This window comes from Hyperolius riggenbachi, chromosome 6, assembly GCF_040937935.1.
Source record: "Hyperolius riggenbachi isolate aHypRig1 chromosome 6, aHypRig1.pri, whole genome shotgun sequence".
In the NCBI taxonomy this organism is placed as follows: Eukaryota; Metazoa; Chordata; class Amphibia; order Anura; family Hyperoliidae; genus Hyperolius; species Hyperolius riggenbachi.
Genome location: NC_090651.1, coordinates 389088834 through 389099580, shown reverse-complemented (window position 1 = coordinate 389099580; position 10747 = coordinate 389088834). Strand labels below are relative to the sequence as shown.

At 45.9% G+C, this 10747-nt stretch overlaps 1 protein-coding gene across 2 annotated transcripts in view; it reads left to right on the top strand.

The window, feature by feature from the left end:
• Nucleotides 1-873: 873 nt before the first annotated feature.
• The window catches only part of LOC137522005 (protein BTG3-like), a 24566-nt gene continuing 14692 nt past the window's right edge, over nt 874-10747 (top strand). The window contains exon 1 of one of the 2 annotated variants that reach the window (XM_068242012.1): nt 874-905. The gene's annotated coding sequence lies outside the window, so the exon portion shown is untranslated. Of the gene's footprint in view, nt 906-10685 lie in introns of those variants that run through there. The other variant, XM_068242013.1, reaches the window with a different exon arrangement.

Here is a 10747-nt window from a genome sequence, read left to right as displayed (position 1 = left end):
TACCTTAGCTAGAATCAACTTGAGAGGAAGTCAATTAACTGAAATTTGGGAGGAGAATAATAAAAAAGTAATAATTGTAGTCCATGGGGTTTTCATGTTTTGGCTGATTATTAAAAATCAGAATAATAACAACAACAACAATAATAATAATAATGTAAACTAATTTTCCTTCATAACATTTTATGGTTAATCATTCAGATGCAGCCAGCATACACCCCCCTCCATCTTCAGATGCAGCCAGCATACACCCCCCTCCATCTTCAGATGCAGCCAGCATACACCCCCCTCCATCTTCAGATGCAGCCAGCATACACCCCCCTCCATCTTCAGATGCAGCCAGCATACACCCCCCTCCATCTTCAGATGCAGCCAGCATACACCCCCCCTCCATCTTCAGATGCAGCCAGCATACACCCCCCTCCATCTTCAGATGCAGCCAGCATACACCCCCCTCCATCTTCAGATGCAGCCAGCATACACCCCCTCCATCTTCAGATGCAGCCAGCATACACCCCCCTCCATCTTCAGATGCAGCCAGCATACACCCCCCTCCATCTGCTGTCTATGTGGTCAAGGTCAAATCCGCTCAAACCTGCATTGTAAACACTACAAAACTCAGAGGGGCCCCTAACCCTAACCCGGTAACCCCTCCCTGTGACCCCCCTGCTGACCCCTCCCCCCTCCAGGTGACCCCGGCCATGCTTCCCCTTCCCCAGCAGCTACACGTGGCTTCAGCAAGCAGCTGTTGCAGGCATTGCCCAGGATGTCCATATATGGCGTGTGACGTCAGCCGGGGATTCCCACCCCCTGCCTGTGACTCATATGGTGCTGGGAAGTCCGGGCGCTCCATGCTGGAGTCAGACACAAAGAGCGGCAGGCGGAGGAGGAGGAGGACGTGCTGGAGGGTGAGTGCCGCCTCTACCATTATCATTACCGTATTACTGATATTATTCTGGGTACAGCCGGAGATCGCTGTGTGTACGATACTGATTGTGTGTCTGACTATATTTGATGATGGTGATTGTATGTCTGTGCTGCATGAGCTACTCTTCCCGGGAAGTTTGGGAACTTCTGGAGGGTGAGTGCCACACATCATTATCATTATTACTGATATTATTGTGGGTACAGCCGGAGATCACTGAGTGTACGATACTGATTGTATGTCTGATGGTGATTGTATGTCTGTGCTGAGCTACTCTTCCCGGGAAGTTTGGGAACTTCTGGAGGGTGAGTGCCACTTATCATAACCATTATTACTGATATTATTGTGGGTACAGCCGGAGATCGCTGTGTGTACGATAATGATTGTATATCTGATGGTGATTGTATGTCTGTGATGAGCTACTCTTCCCGGGAAGTTTGGGAACTTCTGGAGGGTGAGTGCCACTTATCATAACCATTATTACTGATATTATTGTGGGTACAGCCGGAGATCGCTGTGTGTACGATACTGATTGTGTGTCTGACTATATCTGATGAGGATTGTATGTCTGTGCTGAGCTACTCTTCCCGGGAAGTTTGGGAACTTCTGGAGGGTGAGTGCCACACATCATCATTATTACTGATATTCTGGGTACAGCCGGCTCTGATAGCTGGAGATCGCTGTGTGTACGATGATGATTGTATGTCTGACTATATCTGATGAGGATTGTATGTGTATGCTGAGCTACTTTTCCCAGGAAGTTTAGGAACTGCTGGGAACGATTGTTCACTCTGTTTACATCTCCTTCAGTTCAGAACTTTCTGATCCGGCCATACACTGTACGATGTTTACCAGATTGTATAAATGACCGATAGTTCCTTGATCAGAAATCGATCGGAGAATATTGATGGGTTGAACAGCTTTTAGTAATATTTTTGAAAATGTACCCGATCTCCCCCGCTGGTACAATTGTACTGTGGAGACTTTGTTTCCCTGCTGTTCCTGATTGATAAGAAGAATGGACATTTACAATCAGTTTTCAGTCAATAGATATCAATCAATAAATGATTGAGAATGTCCTGATTTTTGGTTGAAGTTGACCTGATTGGGTGTTTTTACAAACGTATTGGGCTCTATTCTCAAAGACTTCCCGCATGCGGTAAAGTACATGCGGGAAGTTTGCACCCAAAATACCGGCAAGTTGGGATTCTCAAAATGTTCCGCATGTTTTTTCCGCATGCGGAAAAAGTGTGATAAAAGTGCGGGATTCATGCGGTAAAATTTCCACAAAAGTCGGTATTTTCCGCAATAAAAGATCAATTCTCAAAGATGTTCAGGCGCATCATTTCTTCGTTAATTACCGAATTTTTATCACCTACAAGTAGTAGGTGATATATTCCGCATCCCATTGACTTTAATGAAGTGTGGAGGCTTAAGGGCTGTGCTTGGTGGACTTTAACTTTTTTTTTTTAAACACTTTTTCATGCGACCTTTTTACCGCATGATTCCCGCATGAATAATGCCTGTTTCCGCATCTTTTTTCCCGCATGCGGAAAACATGCGGAAAATGTTAGTGAATGCTGAAAAAATGCGGAGTTTACCGCTGGCGGGAATTTAGCGCTAAAATTTTGCGGTACTTTTGGCTCTTTGAGAATAGAGCCCATCGTGTCTAATCGATGATAAATGTCACATGGTGTATGGTTCACTGAGACCTGCTTAGAAGGATTAGTTATGGTCATCTAATCTGTAGCTCTTGGTGAACTACAAGTCTCAGCATGTCCTGTCCTAAAGAGACCTGTGGTTGTGCCATAAAAGGTCTGTGAGTGAGAAAGTGAGGAAGGTTTATTTACGTGAGAGAGTTGGCCGCATGGAGAGGACATCCAGGGGTGGGGTGGCCAGGAGCTTCTACACAAAAGGAGGGCGCTGCTTATTGCAACTTCCTGGAAGCCAGTTAGTTCATCCATTAAATTGGGGGCTTTTCCTGACCAAAACAAAAGTGTACAGTCCTGTATAATGTTATAGATCGCATTGTATAATGTGTGGATGAGTTTAATATTTGTCTAGTCAACAAACGATGGCTGAGTCGCCGTGTGTCTTACAATAGGGGGTCTATAGGGCTGATGATGTGAGTAATAGTCACACTTCTGCCCACACACAGTCTTCATCATCACTTGGGAGGAACAATGTCCATTCTGATGTCCCCTTTTGCTGCATCAGCACTTGAGTAACAGTTACAGTCCACCCAACTCGATTCATCGATTCGCAGAACAGCAGCTGGAGGACTGCGGCCTCAGTGTTATATGGTCACACACGTAGAATATTTGCCATAGTTTTATGTGATTGTACAGTTCAGTTTGAGGTTTGATTGCAGTGATAAGATTATTTTGTACGGTCAACTACTTTCTTGTGTGTGGCCAGAAGAATATAAACATTACAGGACAGTGCTCCAGTGTAAAGATAAAAAATAAAAGAATCTGATCGGGATTGAGTGGTTCAAGGTGGTACATTGATTGATTGCTGCTCTCTGGTCAATTTTCAATTATTAGCTAGATCTCGGCCGAGGTGGATGCGAACGACAGCCTTTGCCTAGATTAGAACCTAGACCTACAGCAGCCCTAATCCCTCGGCCTGCGATCTGCCGGGCGGGCCAAGAGCATTGTCCTCTTTATACTCACCGCGGACTCCACGTGATGTAACTTGTGCGCCAATCTCCGCCACTTTCCTCCAACCCCCCCTATCCCCCCCCCCCTCCCTCCACAGCAACAGAGCACGTCGCCAGCCTGCAGGCTAGTGAGGCATCTGTACAGTGTCGGCCCAGAAATGTTGCCTGAAGAATCTCCTCGTGTGTACGAGGCATTATTATTATGGATTTATATAGCGCAAGCATCTACCGTGGCGCTGGCTTTACACTTGCTATCGCTTCCTGACGCAAGTGGTAACAAGTCCCCAACAGCAGAGAGTGAGCTGTAACCTCGCTGGTGAAGAAAAGCAATGCAGACACTTTAATTTAGCAGCATGGAGGAGTGTTAGATCACTTGTGAGGTCCTCACTGCCATGTGTGTTTACACTGCTCACCTTACTTCCTGTGTCGTCATAGAGTGAACAGGAAGTGAGGGGGAACCCCCTCAGGTGGAACAAACAAGAAGGGGTAGAAACAGATAATTAAAAGCTACAGGCACCTTTCCAATTATTGTCACAGGAACAATAGGTTGGGGGTCTGCGATCTGTTCCTGAAAGGAGGGGGGGGGGGGGGGGCACTTGTACGCACTTTAAATTTGAGAAACAAATGGTTTTTGGCTGAGGAAACCCTGATGTGCATTTTTAGCTATGCTCCTACTTTCCGTACTGCAGAGTAAAAAGAAATGTTTGGGTTCCACACGGCCGTTCTATCGGATTATGCTTCTTTGTGAAGAGTAACGGTATGGCTGATGCCCCATGAGGACCTGTCATGGTGTAGATCCATTGTGTGGCCTTGTGTTTAACATGTTGGCTGAGCAAACACGGAACAGGAGCTGGAGGCTGTTTTTCATAGTAGTTTGTGTATCTTCTTCGGAGCCAGAAGTCTAGGCAGCGCAGTAAAGCTACGCACCTATTTTACAAACACGGGAATGGAGGCGTCCAGTATATAGACTTATACTCATCTGTTCCAATATATTGGTATTATTCATCTGAAGAGGTAAGTTGCCTCATTGTTCATTCATTTAGAGAATAACATTTTCCCTCTATTCTGTAGGCTCAGTAACCTACCCCATACATTCATATACCTATTACAGATTGTCCTCGGCCAAAACAGGAAAGATCGCTGTTACTGCATTCTACTATATGTCACTACAGGGCCTCTTTACTGCATTCTGCTATATGTCACTACAGGGCCTCTTTACTGCATTCTGCTATGTGTCACTACAGGGCCTCTTTACTGCATTCTACTATATGTCACTACAGGGCCTCTTTACTGCATTCTACTATATGTCACTACAGGGCCTCTTTACTGCATTCTGCTACATGTCACTACAGGGCCTCTTTACTGCATTCTGCTATATGTCACTACAGGGCCTCTTTACTGCAGCCTGCTATATGTCACTACAGGGCCTCTTTACTGCATTCTACTATATGTCACTACACGGCCTCTTTACTGCATTCTACTATATGTCACTACAGGGCCTCTTTACTGCATTCTGCTATATGCCACTACAGGGCCTCTTTACTGCATTCTGCTATGTGTCACTACAGGGCCTCTTTACTGCATTCTACTATATGTCACTACAGGGCCTCTTTACTGCATTCTGCTATATGTCACTACAGGACCTCTTTACTGCATTCTGCTATATGTCACTACAGGGCCTCTTTGCTGCATTCTGCTATATGTCACTACAGGGCCTCTTTACTGCATTCTGCTATGTGTCACTACAGGGCCTCTTTACTGCATTCTACTATATGTCACTACAGGGCCTCTTTACTGCATTCTGCTATATGTCACTACAGGGCCTCTTTACTGCATTCTGCTATGTGTCACTACAGGGCCTCTTTACTGCATTCTGCTATGTGTCACTACAGGGCCTCTTTACTGCATTCTACTATATGTCACTACAGGGCCTCTTTACTGCATTCTGCTATATGTCACTACAGGGCCTCTTTACGGCATTCTGCTATATGCCACTACAGGGCCTCTTTACTGCATTCTGCTATATGTCACTACAGGGCCTCTTTACTGCATTCTACTATATGTCACTACAGGGCCTCTTTACTGCATTCTGCTATATGTCACTACAGGACCTCTTTACTGCATTCTGCTATATGTCACTACAGGGCCTCTTTGCTGCATTCTGCTATATGTCACTACAGGGCCTCTTTACGGCATTCTGCTATATGTCACTACAGGGCCTCTTCACTGCATTCTGCTATATGCCACTACAGGGCCTCTTTACTGCATTCTGCTATATGTCACTACAGGACCTCTTTACTGCATTCTGCTATGTGTCACTACAGGGCCTCTTTACTGCATTCTGCTATATGTCACTACAGGGCCTCTTTGCTGCATTCTTCTATATGTCACTACAGGGCCTCTTTACTGCATTCTGCTATATGTCACTACAGGGCCTCTTTACTGCATTCTGCTATATGTCACTACAGGGCGTCTTTACTGCATTCTGCTATATGTCACTACAGGGCCTCTTTACTGCATTCTGCTATATGCCACTACAGGGCCTCTTTACTGCATTCTGCTATATGTCACTACAGGGCCTCTTTACTGCATTCTGCTATATGCCACTACAGGGCCTCTTTACTGCATTCTGCTATATGTCACTACAGGACCTCTTTACTGCATCCTGCTATATGTCACTACAGGGCCTCTTTACTGCATTCTGCTATATGTCACTACAGGGCCTCTTTACTGCATTCTGCTATATGTCACTACAGGGCCTCTTTACTGCATTCTGCTATATGTCACTACAGGGCCCCTTTACTGCATTCTGCTATATGTCACTACAGGGCCCCTTTACTGCATTCTGCTATATGTCACTACAGGGCCTCTTTACTGCATTCTGCTATATGTCACTACAGGGCCTCTTTACTGCATTCTGCTATATGTCACTACAGGGCCTCTTTACTGCATTCTACTATATGTCACTACAGGGCCTCTTTACTGCATTCTGCTATATGTCACTACAGGGCCTCTTTACTGCATTCTGCTATATGTCACTACAGGGCCTCTTTACTGCATTCTGCTATATGCCACTACAGGGCCTCTTTACTGCATTCTGCTATATGTCACTACAGGACCTCTTTACTGCATCCTGCTATATGTCACTACAGGGCCTCTTTACTGCATTCTGCTATATGTCACTACAGGGCCTCTTTACTGCATTCTGCTATATGTCACTACAGGGCCTCTTTACTGCATTCTGCTATATGTCACTACAGGGCCTCTTTACTGCATTCTGCTATATGCCACTACAGGGCCTCTTTACTGCATTCTGCTACATGTCACTACAGGGCCTCTTCACTGCATTCTTCTATATGTCACTACAGGGCCTCTTTACTGCATTCTGCTATATGTCACTACAGGGCCTCTTTACTGCATTCTGCTATATGCCACTACAGGGCCTCTTTACTGCATTCTGCTATATGTCACTACATGGCCTCTTTACTGCATTCTGCTATATGTCACTACAGGGCCTCTTTACTGCATTGTGCTATATGTCACTACAGGGCCTCTTTACTGCATTCTGCTATATGTCACTACAGGGCCTCTTTACTGCATTCTGCTATATGTCACTACAGGGCCTCTTTGCTGCATTGTGCTATATGTCACTACAGGGCCTCTTTACTGCATTCTGCTATATGTCACTACAGGGCCTCTTTACTGCATTCTGCTATATGTCACTACAGGGCCTCTTTACTGCATTCTGCTATATGTCACTACAGGGCCTCTTTACTGCATTCTGCTATATGTCACTACAGGGCCTCTTTACTGCATTGTGCTATATGTCACTACAGGGCCTCTTTACTGCATTCTGCTATATGTCACTACAGGGCCTCTTTACTGCATTGTGCTATATGTCACTACAGGGCCTCTTTACTGCATTCTGCTATATGTCACTACAGGGCCTCTTTACTGCATTCTGCTATATGTCACTACAGGGCCTCTTTACTGCATTCTGCTATATGTCACTACAGGGCCTCTTTGCTGCATTGTGCTATATGTCACTACAGGGCCTCTTTACTGCATTCTGCTATATGTCACTACAGGGCCTCTTTACTGCATTCTGCTATATGTCACTACAGGGCCTCTTTACTGCATTCTGCTATATGTCACTACAGGGCCTCTTTACTGCATTCTGCTATATGTCACTACAGGGCCTCTTTACTGCATTGTGCTATATGTCACTACAGGGCCTCTTTACTGCATTCTGCTATATGTCACTACAGGGTCTCTTTACTGCATTGTGCTATATGTCACTACAGGGCCTCTTTACTGCATTCTGCTATATGTCACTACAGGGCCTCTTTACTGCATTCTGCTATATGTCACTACAGGGCCTCTTTACTGCATTCTACTATATGTCACTACAGGACCTCTTTAAAATGATTGAAACTTTTTACCCCTGCGTTAGTTCTATATTTATTAGGTTTTGGGTTTGTTTGTTTTTGTGTGAATTTAGGACAGGAAGAAAACAAAATACTGATGGGATGTCAGGATTGGTCCTGGCTGGCACAGCCCAGTGCTGATTGCTCAATAATCTGTCACACTGTAAACAGACTCTTCCCTCTGTAACCGGCAACATTTATATTTATCACACGCATTGCGTGATCAGTGCAATCTGTGTCAGTACGCTCTGTACGGTCTGTGTCGGTGTGGTCTGTGTCAGTACGCTCTGTACGCTCTGTGTCAGTGTGATCTGTCAGTACGGACGGTCTGTGTCAGTGTGATCTGTCCGTTCGCTCTGTGTCAGTGTGATCTGTCCGTTCGCTCTGTGTCAGTGTGATCTGTCCGTTCGCTCTGTGTCAGTGTGATCTGTCAGTTCGCTCTGTGTCAGTGTGATCTGTCAGTACGGACGGTCTGTGTCAGTGTGATCTGTCAGTACGGACGGTCTGTGTCAGTGTGATCTGTCAGTATAATCTGCGTCGGTAGGCTGCGTTCCCCGCCGGCTCACAGATACATAGTGAAAGTTTGGGAAGTTCCCAGCATACAAGCTGCCCCGGCAATGTTGTCATTGGGGAAGGGTGCGCTCTGTGTCAGTACGCTCTGTCAGTAGGTTCTGTGTCAGTACAGACAGTCTTTGTCAGTATCATCTGTGTCAGTAGGCTCCGTTCCCCGCCAGCTCATGTCCGCATAGTGAAAGTTTGGGATTTTCTTTGGGAAGGCCCCAGCATACAAGCCGTCCCGGCAATGTTGTCATTGGGGAAGGGTGCATTCTGTGTCAGTACGCTCTGTCAGTAAAGAGGTCTGTGTTAGTATGATCTGTCAGTACGCTCTGTGTCAGTATGCGGTGTCAGTACAGACTGTCTGTGTCAGTAGGCTCCGTTCCCCGTCAGCTCATGTCCGCATAGTGAAAGTTTGGGATTTTCGGAGCCTGTGGGATTTGCCCTGGGAAGTCCCCAGCCTACAAGCCGTCCCGGCAATGTTGTCATTGGGGAAGGGTAATCTCCTACGCCTCGGCCTGCTTCATGGAATCAGATGAACAGATAACGTTCTTGGTATTGCTGCCCTCCCGAGGCTGTATTTGCATAATCCCTTCAGATAAACCTGAAATTCTATTTACTTCATGTTGTAAAGTAGCTGCAGTGGGAGTAACTGGGCATTTCAGGGCCTTGGCATGCGAGAGGCAACAGAAGGGCTGCTTACACAGCTTGTTAAGGGACAGCTGGAAGTTATACTCACCTCAGAGTAGGGAGGTCTCTGGATGCCAGTGTTCCCGGTCCTGTCTGCACCCTCTCCATCTACAGCCGGACCCCGTTCAACTCTCCCGCTAGCTGCGGTTTCAGGGACAAGGGTGCTTCCGGGGAGACCCAGAGGCCTCATCCAACTAAAGTCCGAAGAACGGATCGGGAGCTCGGCGGTAGAACGCGGGAACGCAGAGAGGAACAGGGAGGCTCTGAAGGATAGAATGTATGTATTTTTTTTATAGATTACAGTTGACATTTAAGGTGCCCATACATCAGTCGACTTGGCAACCAATCGAGCATCTGATTTGACAATTATCGGATGCCAATCGGTTCCGCCACAAGCATGCCAGATCAACAATTCAACCAATTTCAGCCAGACAGTGGACCGGTAAAGTATTAGAGAGACACCTGAAGCAAAAAAAAAAAATGCTGATGAATTGGTTGTGTAGTACAGCTAAGAAATAAAGCATTAGGAGCAGAGACACAAGTCTAATATTGTTTCCAGTACAGGAAGAGTTAAGAAACTCCAGTTGTTGTCTATGCAAAAAAGCCATTGAGCCCCACGACTTTCAAAGTCACAGAGAGCTCTGTCTTCTGAAGCTTGTTATCTCAACTGTCGGTCATTGTAATTTTTTTTTTCTCTCTGCAGAAAAGAGGTCCTCTGTGGAATCATTTAGAATGCTGAGTTGTGTGTAAACTGCAAATATTAGAGAATGATGCAATGTTATAAAAACAAACAAAAAAAACACGATATAACTGAAAATAAAACTATGAGAATATTTTCTTTGCTACTAATGTTCTAGCAATTATCCATACTACACAACCAATTCATTATATCATCATTTTTTTTTTCCGTTTTGGTGTCTCTTGAAGTGCACAAGGGGGGCACATTTACATTAGGGGGGCAGCGCGGTGTCACAAGGCCGATTTCCGAGAGATTTCATGCGGAAAACACGATGGATGCCGTAGCTCTGGTCAGTCGGCTAGCTTGTTGAGTTGGTATATACCAGGGCTGAGGAGTCGGAGCATGTCTGGGTACCTGGAGTCGGTGGTTTCATACACTGAGGAGTCGGAGTCAGGAGATTTTTGTACCGACTCCACCGCCCTGGTATATTGACGTGACTACTGTCGGCACTGTAGACCCCTCTGTGATGTATCCTCAGCTGAGGTGGCCTCGATCAGCCTCCAGTGTCCTTACCATTACACAGCCTTGTCAGAGATCAGAGATGGGCAGATTATACAGCCTGCCCTGCTGCTGTTGTGAAACGTCTGGTCAGGTGTTCGGTGATGCATCCAGTGTTTACTGGGGAACTGTTATGATGCACACTTCCTGTAACTGTAATCAGGTCTACGGCTGTAAGAACTTCCTTGTTGCTGCCGAGTTGCACCACTTTCTGAGCACAGCGGTAGCCTCAGGCGTGGGAACCTGTTTGTGTT